Source organism: Pagrus pagrus (genome assembly GCF_965226575.1).
Source record: "Pagrus pagrus genome assembly, chromosome: 17".
Lineage (NCBI taxonomy): Eukaryota > Metazoa > Chordata > Actinopteri > Spariformes > Sparidae > Pagrus > Pagrus pagrus.
In genome coordinates this window covers 2000003-2019287 of record NC_140201.1, presented here as the reverse complement: position 1 = coordinate 2019287, position 19285 = coordinate 2000003, and the positions used below count along the sequence as shown (strand labels likewise).

Below are 19285 nucleotides of genomic sequence, written 5' to 3'. Positions count from 1 at the left end.
TTCTTTGTTGCCCGTGGAGAAAGTCATCAGACTCCCTTAAAAAATCGCTCAGTTTTGTGAGTAGTTGAGTCAGGAGTCACTTTATGAACTGTGAGAAACGCTGTCTCTGACGAATCCTAAATGATTCGGGTCCTCTTGTAAATTCGGCAAACGTCCTACACGCAGGAGCCCGTCGTCCAAACATCCATTCACTGAAATTAGCGCTAAAAAATAGATTCAGTCTCCTGCTTATTATTTCATGTGGAGTCCAATTCTTCAACAATCATCAGACAAACTTTCCTTTTCACTTTCTTTGTTTTCCAGGAGGCCGGTTCTTGCCTCCGATGCTTTTTATCTGCAGACTTTTGTGACACTGTCGGCTCTTGATTACTATTTTAAAGACTATTTTAAGCCTTGAGTGGTTCAGTTTTTAACTTTTGTTGCTAAGCAATGTTGGCCAAAACTCTGCTTATTGGCTAGAGCTGGCACTCTTGCCTGGCAACATTACCTGATTGTGTATTCTGGAGACGCTGGCAAGAGCTTCCAGTTGCAGACAAACTCGTCTGCAAAGATGGCACAGGGCTGGTTCTGTTCAGACGGGCCTGTGTTGTTCTACCAGCCTGTCCCTACATGCACCGCAGACTGGTGATGTCATAAGAGACGAAGTTTACGTAATAAGCTGTTTCCTGGGTGTATTTGACTTTGAATAAACTCCTGACTGGCAGACGGTCGAAGGCCTCCGGTTCAATGAAGAATCTGGCTCGCACACCGAATTTTAACAAGCTTTATTGAGGGGGGAAAAAAAAAACCGGGTCCGGACCTCTTCAAGTTGTAATTCTTTAAGATAATCTGATAATCTGAAAAAGCACCTGGACGGCTGTCAGGTCGACTGCTCCACCGTCAAGGTTCAATAAAACATTCATTTAAATACAGAAAGTGCAGCATCTTAATTAACCAACACTGATTATATAACAACATCTCTGACTGTGACGAATACAATAAAACCATGAGCACGTTGTTCTGCCGAGGAAGGAGACGCCATCTTCTTTCAGCTCAGACGCTAACAAATCAAATCTATCAATCACTTAATCAATCAAACGTTTGTGCAGGTTTGATTCAAAGTGCTTTAAAACCTGATAATAACTGAGAAATGTACTCAGTTAGACGACTTACGTGAAAATCACCAGCAGGGATTCAGGAGCTGCTGCTGCTGATGATGATGTATACGTGACCTCTGACCTTGTGCAGAACAAAAAAATGTTGTTTATTTACCTGTAAGGATTAATTACTTTACGTCTAATTAAAGAAATCAATTCAGGTTTCTACTAAACTGTCACTCAATTTAAAAACAATACATTGAATTGACTTAAAGGCGTAAAAATAAAAATTGGGTGATGAGTGTCAGAGGTGCGTCCGGATGATCAGCAGCTTGTTTCCTCCCATCTTGGTGTCGACACGTCAGCACAGATGATGGAGATGAGTCGGCTGAAGGTCCCGAGCTCCACATGCATCCACAGCCTGGACGCACAGACGCGCTGCAGCTCCCGGCTCCTCCTGCAGGTGTCGCTGTGCGTCACGTTTTCAGACGTCCTCCACGTTTTTATTGCATCTGATCAGCTACAACAGGCTCATTTATCAAAAATACATGAGCCTGATTAAATGCAGACAGCAATCTGCCAAAACGGGGGGGAAACTTAACTTCCACTCCCACACACACACACACACACACACACACGCACACACCGTGTGTGTGTGTGTGTGTGTGTGTGTGATGCTGCACCAGAGCAGGCTGCTGTTTGTGAGGTCAGCTGTGGATCAAACAGGTGTTCAAAGAAGAAAAATCAACACACTGGCATTTAAAAATCAGCACAACATATATTTTATTTACATCAACAGGAGCACGAGCTTCTTTTTTTTTAAATACAATTATGTGCTTTTTGTTTTGTTTTGCTTTTTTTAAAATAAAAACATGCTTTTAAGAAATAAATCATAGTCAGATCACGTGAAACAAACTATACATTGCAGTCAAACCACAACTTCGGTCGGACACGTTGCGGGGAGCTGCGTGTCCGACGCCGCGCGCGACACCAAAAAGTGTCTTCCAGTCGCACAAAGTGGCAACAAACCCGCTTATAACGCCTCGCGTGTGCGCTTTTAAGTCCCCCCGCACGGACATACGTGAAGGTTACAGCGGCGTGCAGGGGGGGAGCCGTGCGCGCCCGCAAGTCACCGCAGCAGCTCGCCGGTGCAGCTCGGGGCTCGCAGGAGGGGGACAGGGGGGTGCGTGGCTGCAACATGCCTGCGCCTCCTCCACCGCAGCCCCGACCAGCCGTGCCAGCGTCCGGCTGCGCCACAATCCCAACTTTTCTGTACATTTTCGCGTCACCTGGACGCGAAACATAAATTTGGCATCCTATGCAAATATATGCTGACGTAAAAGATCATGTGGTTTTTGTCGTCGATCCCCCCTATGAGCAACGAGGAGGTTTTTTTTTTCTCCTCTCTACTGTTGTCTTTAGGTTAGCTATGCTACAATCTTTACTGTACCCAGCGCTAGCTATATGCGCCCCGCGCCGCACCACTCTGGATATCTGGGAATAATCAACTTCCAGGCTGTCGCACCCCGCGCCCAGAGACCACACACAGGTAGGACACACGGGAAACTTCTCATTTATTCAACTCCTGGAGAGAAATTTTGACCAAAGTGACCGCAAAAGTGAAGTTATTAAAGCGGCTTGGTTGCAGCCAGACTAGCCGCCTGCCTGCCTGCCTGCCTGGCTGCCTGGCTGGCTGTCTCTGCCCAGGCTGCTGCTGCTGCTGCTGCTGCTAGCGACCGTCCCCTCCATCACAGGCTCTCAGAGTGGGAATCACCTTGCCACCGGCCGGCAGACCTCCACGGCAGCCCGGCTGGGATTAAAACAGTTAGACACCTGGTTGTCAGGGAACTTTAGTTGCCGTGCGGCTGCTCTCGGGGTGTTTTTGCGGATAGTTGTCAGACGAGCGAGTGTCATCCGGTTCGCGTTGTTTTTTTTGGTAGCCAACTTTTGCCGTCCCCCCTCCACCCCCGGTGAAAGTGCACATAATAAATTTATTAGCCCGCGGAGCTAGCCGTTAGCCAGTTAGCCCCCCCTGTCAGCGACGGGCAGCCCGGGGAAGCTAAGTGCGTTAGCGTTAGCCGTTCCCCGCACGCAGCAGCACGAAACGTGGCTGCCCGTCTCTGGATGTTGTGCTTTCATGTCGGGGAAACGCATTTGTTTTGGCTGCCTCCCGCTCCCCTGCCTCCCCGCCGAGCCCGCGCCGCTCCGCCGAGCCGCGCAGAACACACTCCCGGGGTGCTTGTTGGCGACACGGTGTCGGTCGGCGGAGCGGCGGACAGTTTGGGTCGCGGTGTCGGCTCGAGTGTTGTTGTTGCCCGCTGTACGTTGGGTTCAAACGGGGCTAGCTAGCAGACAGCCAGTCTGGCTGGTTGGGTCATCTGAGGTGAAGCCGCCGTCAGCGGGCTGTATAGAGGCGCAGGCTGCGGACGGCGGGCTGCTTTTTAACGGCTTTTCACACGAACGGACCGGCGGGTCACGGTTCGGTCCGTGTTCCGGCCGCTTCGTGTGTTTAAAGCGGCTGTCTGTCGCGTCCAGAGTCGCTTTTCTGGCTGTTTTTTGTGTAGATACGGAGTCTGCATACTGTACCGCGACGGTTCAGACCAACTGGTGTTAGACAGTTTGACGTGAAACGGACCGCTGCGGCGGTTCCGACAGCTTTCACTGGGTTGTAAGGAGACAAATGAGTCCAGTAAGTTGGTTTAATTGTGTTGTTGAACTCGTTTAATGTTAATATACGGACGAACCGTCGCGGGGCTGCTTCGGAGGACTGGCTGCCTGTTCGGTGAGCAGACGTTGACTCGGTGCCAGTTAATGGCAGACTGGTTCTGTACTGGTTCAGGCTGTCAGAGATCTGGTTTTATATAAGAGATAGTTTGGTTTAAACTGGTTTATATAAGAGATAGTTTGGTTTAAACTGGTTTATATAAGAGACATACTCTGACTTTGGTTTAAACTGGTTTATATAAGAGACATACTCTCTGACTTTGGTTTAAACTGGTTTATATAAGAGATAGTTTGGTTTAAACTGGTTTATATAAGAGATAGTTTGGTTTAAACTGGTTTATATAAGAGATACTCTGAGTTTGGTTTAAACTGGTTTATATAAGAGACATACTCTCTGACTTTGGTTTAAACTGGTTTATATAAGAGATAGTTTGGTTTAAACTGGTTTATATAAGAGACATACTCTCTGACTTTGGTTTAAACTGGTTCATATAAGATACATACTCTCTGACTTTGGTTTAAACTGGTTTATATAAGAGATAGTTTGGTTTAAACTGGTTTATATAAGAGATACTCTGAGTTTGGTTTAAACTGGTTTATATAAGATACATACTCTCTGACTTTGGTTTAAACTGGTTTATATAAGAGACATACTCTCTGAGTTTGGTTTAAACTGGTTTATATAAGAGACATACTCTCTGACTTTGGTTTAAACTGGTTTATATAAGATACATACTCTCTGACTTTGGTTTAAACTGGTTTATATAAGATACATACTCTCTGACTTTGGTTTAAACTGGTTTATATAAGAGACATACTCTCTGACTTTGGTTTAAACTGGTTTATGAAGCAAAGGACTGTCTGTGCTTTAATATTAAACTAGTTTTAACCCTTTTTTATGGAAACTAGTGTACATGTCGGTGGATTGAACACCTATTGACTGCTGGCAGTTTTGTTAAAGGGACACTATGTAGTTTTGGAGAAGAAATGTTAAACTCAGAATTTGAATATTAACAACACAAACTCTTTTTCTCCATAAGTGAATGAACAAGCTGTTCTCAGGGGACTGTTTTGAAGCTAGAAAGGTGGCAGGGTCCGCCAAACACTGTGGAATTGTGTTTAAGGTCAGTTTGTGTATTCAGTCATGAAAACAAAGAGAGTTTGTTGATTTAGTCTGAAGATTTTTCTCTTCTGATTAAAATTTCTTCCCCCAAACTACATAATGCACTTTTAATGTGTTTGTATTTAAAAGCAGGATTTTACTTTTATTAACAGAAACCGTCTCTTCTCGTGAGGACAGACTGGTTCATGTGTTGCATGAGGAAATGTGTGTTATATTGTCTGTTGTATAGGACGTGTGTTTGTTTTCTTGCGGTTCTGCTCATAGTCAAACTTTCCCCTCCGCCAAGTTCATCCTGTTCCTTCTCAGGATGTTCTCCGACCTAATTTTCTTCCCAAATCTTGTTACATAAAATCATGAATAATGAGGTGTGCCTCGCGAGCCGGTTCAGGACATATGCAGCGATGTGGCGGCACCAGATAAATCCCGGTGACCTCTGCCCTCGGTCGGGGAACGATTATCAACAGAAACTCTTGGGGTTTTTGTGCTTGGCTTCGTGTCCTCGGCACAGTTTGAGTTTGAAGGACGTACAGAGGGGAGATTTCTGTCGGGCTCAGAGGAACAGGTGTGTAAACTGAATTTGGGCAGGTTCTCCCCTCCACCACATCCCTGACAGTGTGACTGAAGTGTGTCTTGGCTCTTGGAAAACACTGGAGAGGCTCATATTTGGCAGCAGCTCCTCCTCTTCCTCCCTCCTCTATACTGCCCGGTGACAGCGTTAACATTCACCTCCTCCCTGCTGCACCGTATACGGCTTTTTTTTTTTTTTTTTTTTTGAAAGTGTGTCAGATTTTTTAATATTATCTCCCTCTCGCCTGTTCTGGTTCATAATCACATTTCCTTTTCCATTGACCGACTTTTTTTGTCTCATATTTTGCCTCCATTGTATCGCCGCCGTGTCAGGCTTTTTAATCCTATGATATGGATGCAGGGATCAGTCAGTCATGCTGCCAGTCTCCGAATCACAGCGCGCTCGCTCGCTCGCTCGCTCACTCACTCACTCGCTCTCTGGCTGCTATTTATTTGTCACAAACGCCAACACACACACACACACACACACACACACACGCACAGCTCTCGTGTGCTTTCCCTTCCTCGCTCGGAGACTTCTACACATACTCTCACATCACACACGCTCTCGCTTTTTCCTCTTCCTGCTTCTGACACGCTGCTATTTCTTTGACACACACTCACACACATTTTTGCCGGTTCCTCGGAAGTGCAGCTGTGATTTGCTGTTGCCACCTGACCTGTCACCCCAATCCTCACGCGCACACACACACACACACACACACACACACATATGCGCTCTCTGCAGCTTTTATTTCACCGTTTAGACTGTGCACATCATTGGTTTTTATCTCTGAAGATTGCAGCTCGATGCATGTTTCTTTTTTTTTTATTATTTGTGGCGATTGAAACGGACCCCATTCTGCGTTTGTGTCGCCCTCAGTGGCATTCAGTCAGGAGGGTTTATGACAGCTATACGAGCCGGAACAAACACACACACACACACACACACACACACACACACTCTCTCTTTGTTGCTCTGTCAAACTGCTATTTATTTCACACATGCAGAAAGCGTGCATGACAGCTGCATCTTGCCACACACTCACACACACACACACACACACACATATTCAGACCTCTTTTTCCACTCCTTTCTGCTTTTATTTCACTCACACACACACTCTCTCACACACACACACACACACATATACACAAGTATTTCCAGTGCTATTGGTGCTTTATGAAATAGTGAGAGGCTGTGTGTGTGGGTGTGTGTTTGGGAAGGAGAGTACGAGCGTGCCAGGTTGTGCGTGAGCGAGTGGAGTGCCGGTGATTTCGTGTGTGTGGTGAGTCACTGGAGAGCATGGGCTGGTCAGAAACGCTGCGTGTGTGAGTGTGAGTGTGTGTGTGTGTGTGTCATAGCGTCCACCCTGCCTCTCTGCTGGAGCTCTTCATGGGGAAACTCGACACACACACACACTGGCTGTATTGGATCTGCACTGCTGGTGTTGGACCAGACCCACCTTCCACGTCGACTCGGAGGGTTTGGGGGCGAAGTTAGTGTGAACATGAACACCAGGGATCCTCCTTCAACCAGATTCAACTCCCCCAGACATAAAGCAGAGCTCTTATTTTGATGTTGGATCAGAACCGAAAATGCTTCTGATTTATTTTTTTATTTTATTTTTTGTATTTTCAGCCGTGCAAACATTCATTACACACCATGAAATCATTTTTTAAGTCGGGTTTTACAGTATAAAAGTAATAATCTTCCACAGTATTTGTTCACGCTGAGAAAAGGATTTCCAAAACATTCATATCTTTCTCTCAACTCTGTCGTTTTAAATGTAATTGTCGGTTTTATCCTTCTTAACTGCAAAGTTGTGGACACATAACAGATTATAAAAGCGTATATTAAAGCCATATGTCTTAAGTTGCTGTAGTTATTGGAGCTAAACCGACACACCAGGAGTATGAGCTTACTACAGACATATATACGGTAGGCTGATAAATAAGAAAGTATGAAAATACCAAATTATACCAAAATCAGCAAATTGATTATCAAAAATATTTTCCATTAATAAGAATAAAACTGCTGGTAGGTATTACATGTTTAACATATCAGATCTCATCTAACATGTAAATGTGGCTGTTCCCAGTTCTCAGTCTCACTTTGGCTGCTGAGCTAACGTTACGTTAGCTTACGTTAGCTTACAGAACAGAGCAACCTGCCACCCAACTTTGAATGCTTCCAGTTATAATAACAACCTTCAGATAATGATGTGATTTAAGTTAACTGTACATCATAATGACATACATGTAATCTGTGCAGGAATAAAATCAAACTTTGGCTGCTGAGCTAACGTTACGTTAGCTAAAGTACGCTAACAGAACCACACTCAGCTTTGAAGGCTCCTAATTAAAATGACGACCTGAAGATATTAAAGGGATATTAAAGGTATTAGGGCTGCGGCTAAATATTATTTTCACTGATGATTAATCTCAGTAATTTTCTCAATAAATCATTCAGTTGTTTGGTGTCTAAAATGTTGATCAGTCAAGATGACGTCCTTTAATATCTTGTTTTGTCCAAAACACAAAAATATTCAATTAACTGTCAGACGATTAAAGAAACCAGGAAATATTCACATTTTAGAAGCTGGAGTCAAATAATTTTGGCTTTTGTTTTCTAATAATAGATTAGTCAAACCAATTCATCGATTTTCAAACTAGTTGGTGATTTATTTGTAAAATGTTTTTTTGTATCCTGGTCACAATTTTAAATGAACAAATGAATTAAAGAGATCTCCAATAAGTATGGATGGACCGTGGTTTCCGAATATTCGAATGGTTGTTAAATTAGAAAAATTGAATAGTTCATGCAACATGGTTGGTAAGTTGTTCATTGATTATTAATCATAAAACTATTTACAATTCTTTTGATCAGACGAGTAAGAGAACTACATTAGATTACATGAGTCAGACTTCCAACAGTAACGTAGCACACTTGCATTTGAATCCTACTGAGGTTCGTCTGCCCCGATCAATCAGTAGCGAGTGATGTATCAGCACGCCAACAGCACTTCTGGTTGATTCTGTAGTCGAGGTTATGTTCAGTTCACCTTCAAGTTCTCAGCCAGTTTCGTGAGCACTGAATCCAGGGAACCTCAAAGTGGGTCCATCACATCCTGAGGCGCCGATACACCAGGTCATCATCAGTATACTGTCGGCCTCTACTGTACTGTACTGTCTTTATAAAGTACCAGCTGTAATCTGTCTTCACTTCAGCTCTGATGAAGTTGAAATCGTTCTCTTGACGAGGCCAAATGAAGACTTTTAAAACAACGTCCTGTTGCCTTTAAGTCCCTGAACGACATTTAATTTCTGTAACCAAGTGAAGAAATATTACCGCTGAGAATTTCTGTAAATTCACTTGCTACGTGTTCATCTGTGCCCGTCTCATTCACGCCTGCTGGTGTTTTTGTGGCTGTTTTTCTGTCTGTATTTTTCCGACCCATTACTGTTTTGGTTGAGGAAACCATCGTCAATGACTTATTTAAATTACTGAAGCAATCTGAGATTTGGTCGGTGATTCAGAAGACTGGAGCCCGGGGGAATATGATTTATCAGCCAGCCCTAAAGATGTGAGTTTGATATGTAAATATGAAACTCTACATACATCTGGAAACAATCCTCCAGAAGCCCATTTTCATACACGAAAACATCTTTGAAATTCTGCTTTTGTTTTATATTCGCCTGCAGCCTCGAAGATACAGTGAGGAGCTGGACTGTGTCAGACACCTGTGTGGGAGAGACGGGCAGCGAAAACAATTTTAAAACGCTGAATTTAGAGCTGCTTAAATTAGCCGATTAACTGATAAATCGATTGATATTGTAGGAAAAATAACTGCAAACATGTGAAAGATTTGCCTGTTCCAGCCTCTTAAATGTGAGGATTTGCTGCTTGTCTTTGTCATTTGTGGTAGAAAATGAAGAGTGTGTGTTTTGGACTGTTGCTGGACAAAAGAAGCAATTTGAAGACGAACACGTTGGACCGAAAATGTGTTGATTTATTTCCCTCGTTTGTTTTATATTTGGTTTCCGTATAAATTGAGGAACCACCGATCGAGTCATCGAGTAATCAGAGTATCTGTATCGGTTATTAAAACTCAGACATCACTCGGTATCATCCATAATCTTCTTCTCCCGTATCATTAATCAATGTGATCGTGTTTGTGTGGGTGAGAAATGTTACCGGAATATCCAAATAACAAAGTATTGATCTCGATTATATTATTGTGGGATACATGTGTATAAAAAGCAGAAATATTAATGAGTGTTTGTGACTTTTCCACACCGCCAAGAATAACTGGGGGAAACACTGAATACTTGTAATTGTTCTGCTTTGGCAGAAGGACGTACATTTTTAGGATATTGAATATTGGCACAAAAAAACCAGCAGATTCAGTCCAAAAATATCAGTGTTGACTTTAAAAAACCTGCTCAAACCAGAAGAGACGGGGAGATGATTTAAGTTGACTGTACATCCGAATGACATGTTCTTAAAAAATGTAATAAAATAAATACAATGACAGAAAAAATAAATAAAATCCAGGAGAAATGCTAATGAGATATTTTTGCAGATGAGATAAAACAAGCTCGGTTGCTTGTCAGCTGAGCGCTCTGTGGAGTAATTAATATTAATGTAACATGCAAATAAAACAGTGAGACTTCACTTGTGTCGTCTGCAGGGAGAGAGAGGTATAGAAAGCTCGTCTTCATCCCGCCGCAGGGAGCCGCACGACTCATAAACAGACCGGCAGTAAACATGTCGTCCTCCGCAGGATGAAGTGGCTGTCCGGACCAATCACTGACAAATATGTCACCTTGTTGTTTTTTTTTGTTTTTTTGTTTTTTTATTTGTTGGAGCTGTAGTTTCCCCTCTGGGCCAATCAGCTTAACATCGATCTGTAGTTCAGACCCGCCCACAGCTTCATCAGCGGGGACGAACAGCACAGAGGAAGGGCACATGATGGAGAGAGGATGATGGAGAGAGGATGATGGAGAGAGGATGATGGAGAGAGGATGATGGAGGGAAAACAACAAGAAACATGAATATTAAATGTACATATTATCAGTGACACAGCTCCATAAACAATACTGTGAAAACTGTGCATCCATTTAGTGATGACACGCAAAATGATGAAAGAAATTATTTTTTATACAAATTAAAGAGGACATTGAACCAATTGAGCTCTTAATTTCAGTTTTTGAGATAATCATTAAAAATACACCGTGTTGTTTCAGCAGGTTTTAACTGACGGATATTTTAATTACTGTTTTTTCATAGAGGTCAACTTAGAAGAATTTTTAATTTGTTTTCCATTTGTATGTAGAAAAACAGATGAATTAACTGTGGCTGCTGTGTGTTCAGATTAAAGACACACGTTATTGATGATTTATTTAAAATAACAATCACTACATGCAGCTAAAAAGTGTTTTTTCCATCATTGATTATTCAGGTTAATCAATGTATAATTTGAGGCAGTGAAATGTTAGAAAATATTTCCACAGTGGGAATTTCCTCGAACTCAGATGCAGTTTACTTTCACAAAAGATAAAAAGATAAAGAAAAGCAGCAAATAGTTAAGAGATTATCAAACAAACATTCTAATTAATTTTCTGCCAACCAAATAAACATTTCAGCTGTAATTACATTAAACATGTCATTATTTATTGGTAAAGTCTTTCGGTAATAATGTTGAAACTGCTGGTAATTAAAGTCTGACGAGGTCTGAAGGTGTCAGATCTCATCCAGCGTCTGAACGTGGCTGCTGACAGACGGACGTGCAGACGTAACGAGCTGCCACTCACCTCTGAATGTCTCCTGATTAAGACAACAACCTTCAGATGATAATGTGATAAGCTGTAAATCATAACGACACGTTCGTATAAATGTAACTATGCAAGAATGAAATCAAACTTTGGCTGCTGAGCTAAAGTAGCGTTAGCTTACGTTAGCCATCTACACAGAGGAAGCGGCCAGTCAGCTCTTAATGCTCCGAATTAAAATGATGATCTGAAGATATTAAAGTCATTTCCTCAGAACCACAGGTTTGTTAGGACCGTTTACTGTCTGCTTGTGTTTTTACCGAGCCACGCAACAATAACATGTTCGGTCGGCTAACGTAAGAATATTTATCAAAGTCACCACTTTGTTGGTCAAAACGATACAGAGTGAAGTTTCTGTTAATAATACGTCTTTGGCCGAGTGACCACCAGACTTGTTGGGCTTATGATGATCGTAATGAGTTATTCTGCTGATTATTTTGTGTAAGCATTGATTAATTGTTTTTTTCTAGAATTTCTGAAAATGGTGAAATACATTATGTATGTAATTCTATAAAAATAACAGGTTTTCCTCTATTTTCTTTTTGCTGTATACATTTAGTTGACTTGACTCAATCAAGGAGCTCAAGGCGATGCCTCAATGTTTCTTTTGTTCCGAACAAAAATACAATTTATTCTGTTTTGTACCATTTATGAGAAAGAAAAGAATAGAAACAGACACCATTTTCCATTTTTGGTGAAAAAAAGAAGACTAATCGACCATCAGAGTTGTTTCTGATTGATTTCCTGCGATCGCGTTGGTTCTGCTGTTGGTTTAGTGGAGGACAAGTGGTCACAGGGAGGTCGCAGCGACAGGACGGTTTATGTTTTAAAGGGTTCACTGTTGTAATGGTGCTCAACCACACAGACATTAAAAGAGATTTTTAAAATACTGTGGAGGAGGAAAATTATCACCTGAATTTCTTTCCTAAAAATATATGCAGGCCCCACTCTGGGAAAGTGTGTCATTTTGTCATTTTGACATAATTTACTGAATGTCCTTTAAAAAAAAAAAAAAAAAAAAAGTACCAGAGTTTGTGTCTGTTTTATGCCATCAATCATCGAGTGAAAGTAGGTGTCACTTTTTTTTTAATGTGTCTCATATTTGGAGCGAAACACTTCAAAAACAGATGCTGTGTTTGTTATCACTGCTTACATTATTTAGATTTTTTCCCCTTAAATCTTCAAGAAGTCATTTTTATTCATGAAGGGAGTAAAGGATGCTTATTTTCTCATTAAATTCTGCAGTGTGTGTTTCTCAATTACTCAACACATGAGTGACCAGCAGCACTGATGGGCTCATCAGACAAAAAAATGTCTTAGATTAGCCCCCCCTCGCCTGAACTGTGATTTGTTAAAGAACCCCCTCCCCTCATGTCTGGATCGTTAATTTGAACCTTGTTCCAAACCCTCATTTATCCAGAAAAGTCTTACTGAGCACGGTTCCCCCTTTTTCATCAGCGTCCTCATTGATATTCATATGTTTCCTCATGTTCACACCTGGGGGCCGCCCGCTAACACCACAGGCTTGTCTCATCATAAACTCCGCTGGGAGACGGCGCTGCCTTGCTCAAGAGAACTTCAGATGTGCGCTTTTGAGGCAGAGGAGGTGATTCTCGCTCACGTTTTTCCAGTATTTCCAGTATTTTGCCAGCTGGTCCACAGTTGGAAACAACCACTTTCCAGGCGAGAGGCCGTTTCTCTGAATCTGCCCATTTTCTACTTTTTGTCTCTGTTTGTGTTTGACAGCAGCTCCTCCGCTGAGCTGCCGCACGCCGCTGAGACAAAGTGGAAAACTCAGCTGCTGCCACTAATGAACAGGTTAACAGTGTGGCAAGAAAAACAAAACCAGTCGCACAAATTCAAATTCTGCTGGGCAGTACATGTATGTGAGACCGTATAAACCCATCGTTGTGTTCACACCGTTATAGATATAATTTAGATATACCTGGTTTCTCACAACACGTCCTCATACCTGAACAACTAATAATAGGTCCACTACCAGTGACTCCTTCATATATCACCGTACCCAAAACAGCATGTTGCAGCGTACCAGCGTCAGGCGCACCAAACCTTTGTCATACATGGATTTAGGCAACAAACTACTTGGTCAGGTTTAGGCAACAAAAAGTAGTTGGCCACTAGAAGTTCACAGTACTGAGGCTGTGGCTTCTTTCTCTTCCATCGGTTTTAATGTTATTAAATCAAGTAAGATCTATAAAATGTCAAAATAAATGACAGTTGCCCTTCACGCTGACAGAGCCCACAGATACCCTCACACTTCCTGAGCCTGACCCAAGAATACATTTGATAATTATATGATGCTCAAAGAAATACGACTCAGTAATCCTTTATACGGCATCATCCATGAAATATGTGGGTCTTTTATTACCTGATAAAGAATTCATCCACATCCAGTGTAATAAACAAACTACCTGTGGGACATATTCATCATTCTGCCGTGATTTTTCATTTGATTCAGTTGAAGTTTTCTTCTGCTGGGAATCAGAAATCAACCCTAAAAGAAAGGGAAAATAATAAATCACCTGTGTGCAGCATATTTTTCATGAACTCCTTTCTTTAGTCTAATGAGACTGCAGAGCACAATCTAGACACAAACTTTCATTCTTCGGCATCTGATGTGGAAGTTATCATGCAGTAACATTATAATTACATATCATTACTCAACTAATCGTATTAGATTAAATTATATGATACACGACGTAACAAAACATCAGGAGCAGCTGCTCTTCGTACGACAAGGAGTGAGCCGGGCGAACAGATGTGTTTTATTTACCTGATTCTCCTCAGACCTGAGGGGGAGGAAGATAAAAAACAGGATTTTACATCTTAACCCGAAAACTGTTCATCGATGATGTGAAGTACAAGCTCCTCGTCCACCATGTTACCAGTTGTCTACTCTTTTGGTTTGTTCACGTAGCGCAGAGTCAAAGAGGTTTTGTGAAGTTTGGGAACAGAAATAAGACACATTGAATACCCACTAACTGAAAAAGTAAACTGCGTCATGATCCAGAATCGTCACAAACTCTTTATTCTCACATTTGCACAGATCGTATTAAAAACAAATGACGCTTGCTCTCCTTCAACCTGTTGTGACCTCGCTGATGTGGGTGTGGTGACACGTGGCCTCTTCTCTCTGGAGTTCCCCTCGACGTTCATCTCTGGAAAACTTCCTCAAACCCGACACATCGCACCTGCTGTCTCGTAATGTTGGGAGACATTTCAGGGCTGTTGTTATTTAGCAATGCTGCTGCAGTGCATTATGGGATTTCCTTCTCCGCCTATGAAACCACTGCATGCTTCCTTCCTCCCATGTGTCCTACCTGACAGAGACGATCGCTGCGTTTTGATTCTTAGAAATGCTGCCTAAATAGAAACCTTCCCTGGGTTTGAAACAGAGCTTTTTTTGTGTCTCAGAGCGCCGCTGCCAAGAAACTATTTCCTATTTATACTGAGTGTGTGTGTGTGTGTGTGTGTGTGTGTGTGTGTGTGTGTGTGTGTGTGTGTGTGTGTGTGAGATGGAGGCTGAGAGCTCCAGATTCTTACGATTCCTCTGGAGTTTGGAGAGCAGCAGGACGGCAGGATGAGGCTAATTCAATCAGCTCAGAGTGGAAATAGAAAGTTTAATTCTTTTTCCAAGTAACAGTGATTTTTATCCTCATTTATGTGTTACACTGTGAGATGTGACAAAAACCCTGTCAGATCTACAAGGTGACCAGAAGTTACGTTCAAAAGAAAATGTACATTTTAAAGGGAAATCTGAAAAACCACAAGATTTTGTCTTTGGTCCAAACATCGTAACAGGATACTTTGAGAAGTAGATACACAGTTTGACTTTGCATTCACCTGCTGACCATCATCACACAAATCTTATTATCAATGTAGCTATTACATTATGGTTTGAAAGGGGCAAACTCACAATAATACAAAATCAGAAGTATTTATCTTTTCCATCAGTGAACAAACAAGCTGTTCTCAGAGGAAAATAAGGTCCCAGAACACTGTTTGAAGCTAGAAAGGTGGCAGGGTCCGCCACATATAAACAAAGTAAAACAGTATAAACTGTCCTTTAAGGTCAGTTTGTTCATTCAGTCATGAAAACAAAGAGAGTTTGTTGATTTATTTTGAAGATCGTTCTCTTATTAAAATTTCATCTCTAAAACTACAGAGTGCTCCTTTAATAGTCACCTCATTCAAAAATATGTAGCCGTCGCTCCTAATGACGTGACCACGAAGGCCGAGCTGAGCGTTGTTAAATGGGCGGTCTGAGTTTACGGGGAATCTCATTAATATGTCACAAATAGCCAACAACCCCGACAGTCCCTCGTTTTGTTTTATGATAGTTGTATCGTAGCTATTCAAGTGCCTTGAAGTGTATTCACCATTAGTTCACCATTGTTGTCTCTTTATCAAATGTGCAATGAATCCTGGGATACGGTTGGATCCATCACGACACAGGAAACGAAGGTTGCTTTAGAAGCAGCCTTTGTAATGGAGCGACCTCGTCGCGCTGCTGTGACGCACTCGCTCTTCAAACGCAGCCTTCGAAAGGACGCGGCCCCTAATCGAGACAGCTTTTATTTAAAGCGAGACATCTCAACTAGAACGCTGCTGGAAACCCTGAGTGGTTATTGCCAGCCTGGTGCCAGACCTCTGAAAACAGTCAACCAATCAGAGCTTTGTAGGGTTCAGAGACGATAATTGTTGTCAGTCGACCCGCCCCCTCTTAAACCGACGTATTCCTTCATCATCAAGACATCGAGCTGCAACTGTATCCAAGTTTCTCTGTCGACTGAAGTGACGTCAGCGGGGCGAATACGTTCCTCATTGCTGACGGTTGGTGCAAAATAACTGCAACACATGATCGAATATAAAACGCCAAAACATGGAACAATCTTCTGCCCAAACATTTTTCAGATTGCACCGCTGGTCACAGAACACACTCAGAGAAAGAGCAGCATGGAAATCTCTTCCTCCATGAAATGCTTCAGGACACAAGAGGTGACATGAATCCATCTGAACCTGATTGTATGTACAAACACACATCCCAGTGTTTTACCCTCTGTGTTACCCCGGCTCCTACAGCTGTAACTAAAAGAGCCATCAGGGCAGACATTACTCACACTGTCCCTTCAGTCTGAACAAAACCCCGCTGCTACCGAGGCCACCATCACACCGACCGAGCTGAATGTGATACTCCCTGACGGAGGCTCATTCATCTCTAATGAAAGAATCTGTTTCAGACGCAGGCGCTGAAGACGTTACTCTACCTACAAAACTGTCCCTTTCTACCTTTTGTGGAGAGGAAGTTGTTGTGCGGACTAAAATAAAATCGGGGGGGATCAAAAGTTGAGATGAAAGCTGATGCTGCAGTTCCCCAATCGATCAGGTAACCCGATCAGTTTCATCTGAGTACATTAGAGCAGCAGGATCCCAGAGTACGACTCGACAACTGATTAAATGTGAATGTGCTGTGGTCAGAGAGCTGCTGGTTTGAATCCCTGAGCCAGCAGGAAAAATCTATAGAGAGAGTGAACGAATGCATCGCTACTGCCAACAAAGCTCAGAAACTAAAGCAAAAAAATGTGCTGACATGTTTATGTGTGAAAAATGATGTAAAAGAAAGCAGATATTTTTATGCATGGAAGGAGTTGAAGAAATGCCGTGTGTGTTTGAGGACAGTGTTTTCCCTCAGGGACCTGCATGTGAAGTTGAAATGAGTCAGACATTAAAGATAGAACCAACTCAGGTCACCATTAACTGCTGGTCTTCTTCAGGACCTCATCATGCTGCTGTTGTTCCCTTGAGCAAAAAGCCCAGAGTCAGAATCAGCTGAATTGGCCGAGTTAATGTAAACAGACTGCTCACAGTTCAAACACGGATCACACTCTTGTGTTTCTTCACATTTTTCATCCCTGAATCTAAATCGTAGTTTTGTTTATGACAGTTCTGAATAGCAGCACGTTTAAACAGCGTGGGTGGGATTTCAATTCTCAGGAACAATCTCCTGCCGTAGATATTATTATTATTATTATAGTTAAACATGAGATTTCTTCAACAATACTAAACCAAAGTCCTTGTCGTCAAGTCTTGCCACTCGGTAGCCATCTTGGTTATTTTGGGCTAGCGAGACTTCAGACCTCTGTCTAAATGAATGACATAAAAACACACAGAACACGAGCAGCGGACTCGTTGGTCAAAGTCGTTGGTTTATTTGACTTTTTAATCGAAATTTGTTTGAACTTGGGGTGAAAAGTTTGTATTCGAGCTGCGTTTACCTGTTTTGAAAAAAAAAACTATATTTCTTATAGATTGCCTTTTGATCCAGCAGAGGGCGCTCTAAAAAATTAGCTGTTTGGATTTTTTCCAAACGAATTGCGTATTATTTCAAATGTGTTAAATTTTTGGAGAAAGTAACAGCCCTAGTTCGATCCGACTATCAACCCCAACTTCCTCTATCGGCAGACTATGTCACCTGACTTCCTCCTTTGCTCCCGTCATAATTACGACAACCACTAGAGATCGCCACCTCACAATAAATGTAGATAGGAGTCGTGATCAGTTGCATCAGATAATTTTTTTGTGGAAGACGGTGAGACTAAACAGGTGTATCGTACACGATCAGGCTGTGATGTGCTTCAGTCTCTTTCACCAGAATAACGTCACTGTGTTTACATTGTTGTAAATACGGAGCTGTGTTGTTGTTTGTCCTCCGTGAAAAGCAGGAAAAGAATGAAGCCGGCGTTTCGTCCACAGCGAAGCCAGACGGGTGTGTGAGGATCCTGGACGTGGGTAGTTTTGTTAAACAACCTGCTGCATTTCACTTCCATTTATTTTTGATGAAAAACATTTTTTTTTTTGTGACTTTGAGTGTAGTTAATACAAAGTGATTATTACATGAGCAGGAGCTGGGTCTTTGTCTGAACACAGCCTGTGTGTTGAGCTGTGTTTGAAATCAGCAGGGCAGAGTATTTTTCTTTTTCCAGCCTCCACCCTGCAGAGTCGTACTGTATGCAGGTCGGTGTACTGCCGGTATTTGTCATAGTGACCTCTTTCTCTGTCTGCAGAGCCACTGTTACAGAAATCTGAACAGACGGACTCTGGGTGTGTGTGGAGAGTCGAGACCCTGCTGTTTGCTACCGAACATCCACATTAATATTTCACACTGAGTTTGTGCACGTTCGGAGTGTGTGAGAGTCTGGACAGAAAAGCAATTAAAGCACGCCGGTTTTCTCACTTTATTTTCGGAGCAGGACAAAGGAAGTGAACGCTCTTCAAAATAAGAGCAAGCAGGAGTGTTTCTGTGTAAAATAGACGCTTTTTAAAAGCCATATTTGCTGCCTTATTCTTCTAAGTATTTCTACCTTGTAATGTTGATTACCTTCATGATATACACAGTGCGGACAGAACAGGAAAGGTCGGCTTAAAAAAACTTAAACACGGTGGTATTTTTAACCACTTTTGCTTCTTTTCGGTTGTTATTTTTAGAGCATCTCTGCTTCATTAGACAGAGTGTATACAGTGGAAAGGATACAGGAAAAGATGGGAGAGGAAGCAAAACGTAAAATTGGAAAGAAAACCAGTCGAACACAAACACAGCAGCGTCTTCTACCTTCACTGTCCTGTCTGTGGCGTGTGCTCTCGTCAGACAGTACACAGAGACTCAGGGAGGTATAAACTCGGGCAAAGCGCAGCCAAACTCGTGCTGGTTAGTTTCCCACTTAACTTTTTAATGTGGTAGAAAATTCCACGTTTTGGTGAAGTGTAGACAAGGCGTAAACCACGGGGACTATTTTTAGGCGTCGGCGGCACAGGGCTTGCGCCATCCTGCCATTTCTCTGCCTGACTCATCACCACGACAGGAAATAAACTGCTCTCTTTCTCCACCAGTGACAGCAGCAGATGGTTTTCCAAATTCAGCAGCCACTCCTTGCTCTTTTAC

At 42.4% G+C, this 19285-nt stretch overlaps 1 protein-coding gene across 2 annotated transcripts in view; it reads left to right on the top strand.

The window, feature by feature from the left end:
* Positions 1-2046: 2046 nt before the first annotated feature.
* Positions 2047-19285, top strand: part of LOC311272998 (zinc fingers and homeoboxes protein 2-like) — a 113951-nt gene continuing 96712 nt past the window's right edge. The window contains exon 1 of one of the 2 annotated variants that reach the window (XM_084379822.1): positions 2047-2625. The gene's annotated coding sequence lies outside the window, so the exon portion shown is untranslated. Of the gene's footprint in view, positions 2626-4684; positions 5486-19285 lie in introns of those variants that run through there. The other variant, XM_084379824.1, reaches the window with a different exon arrangement.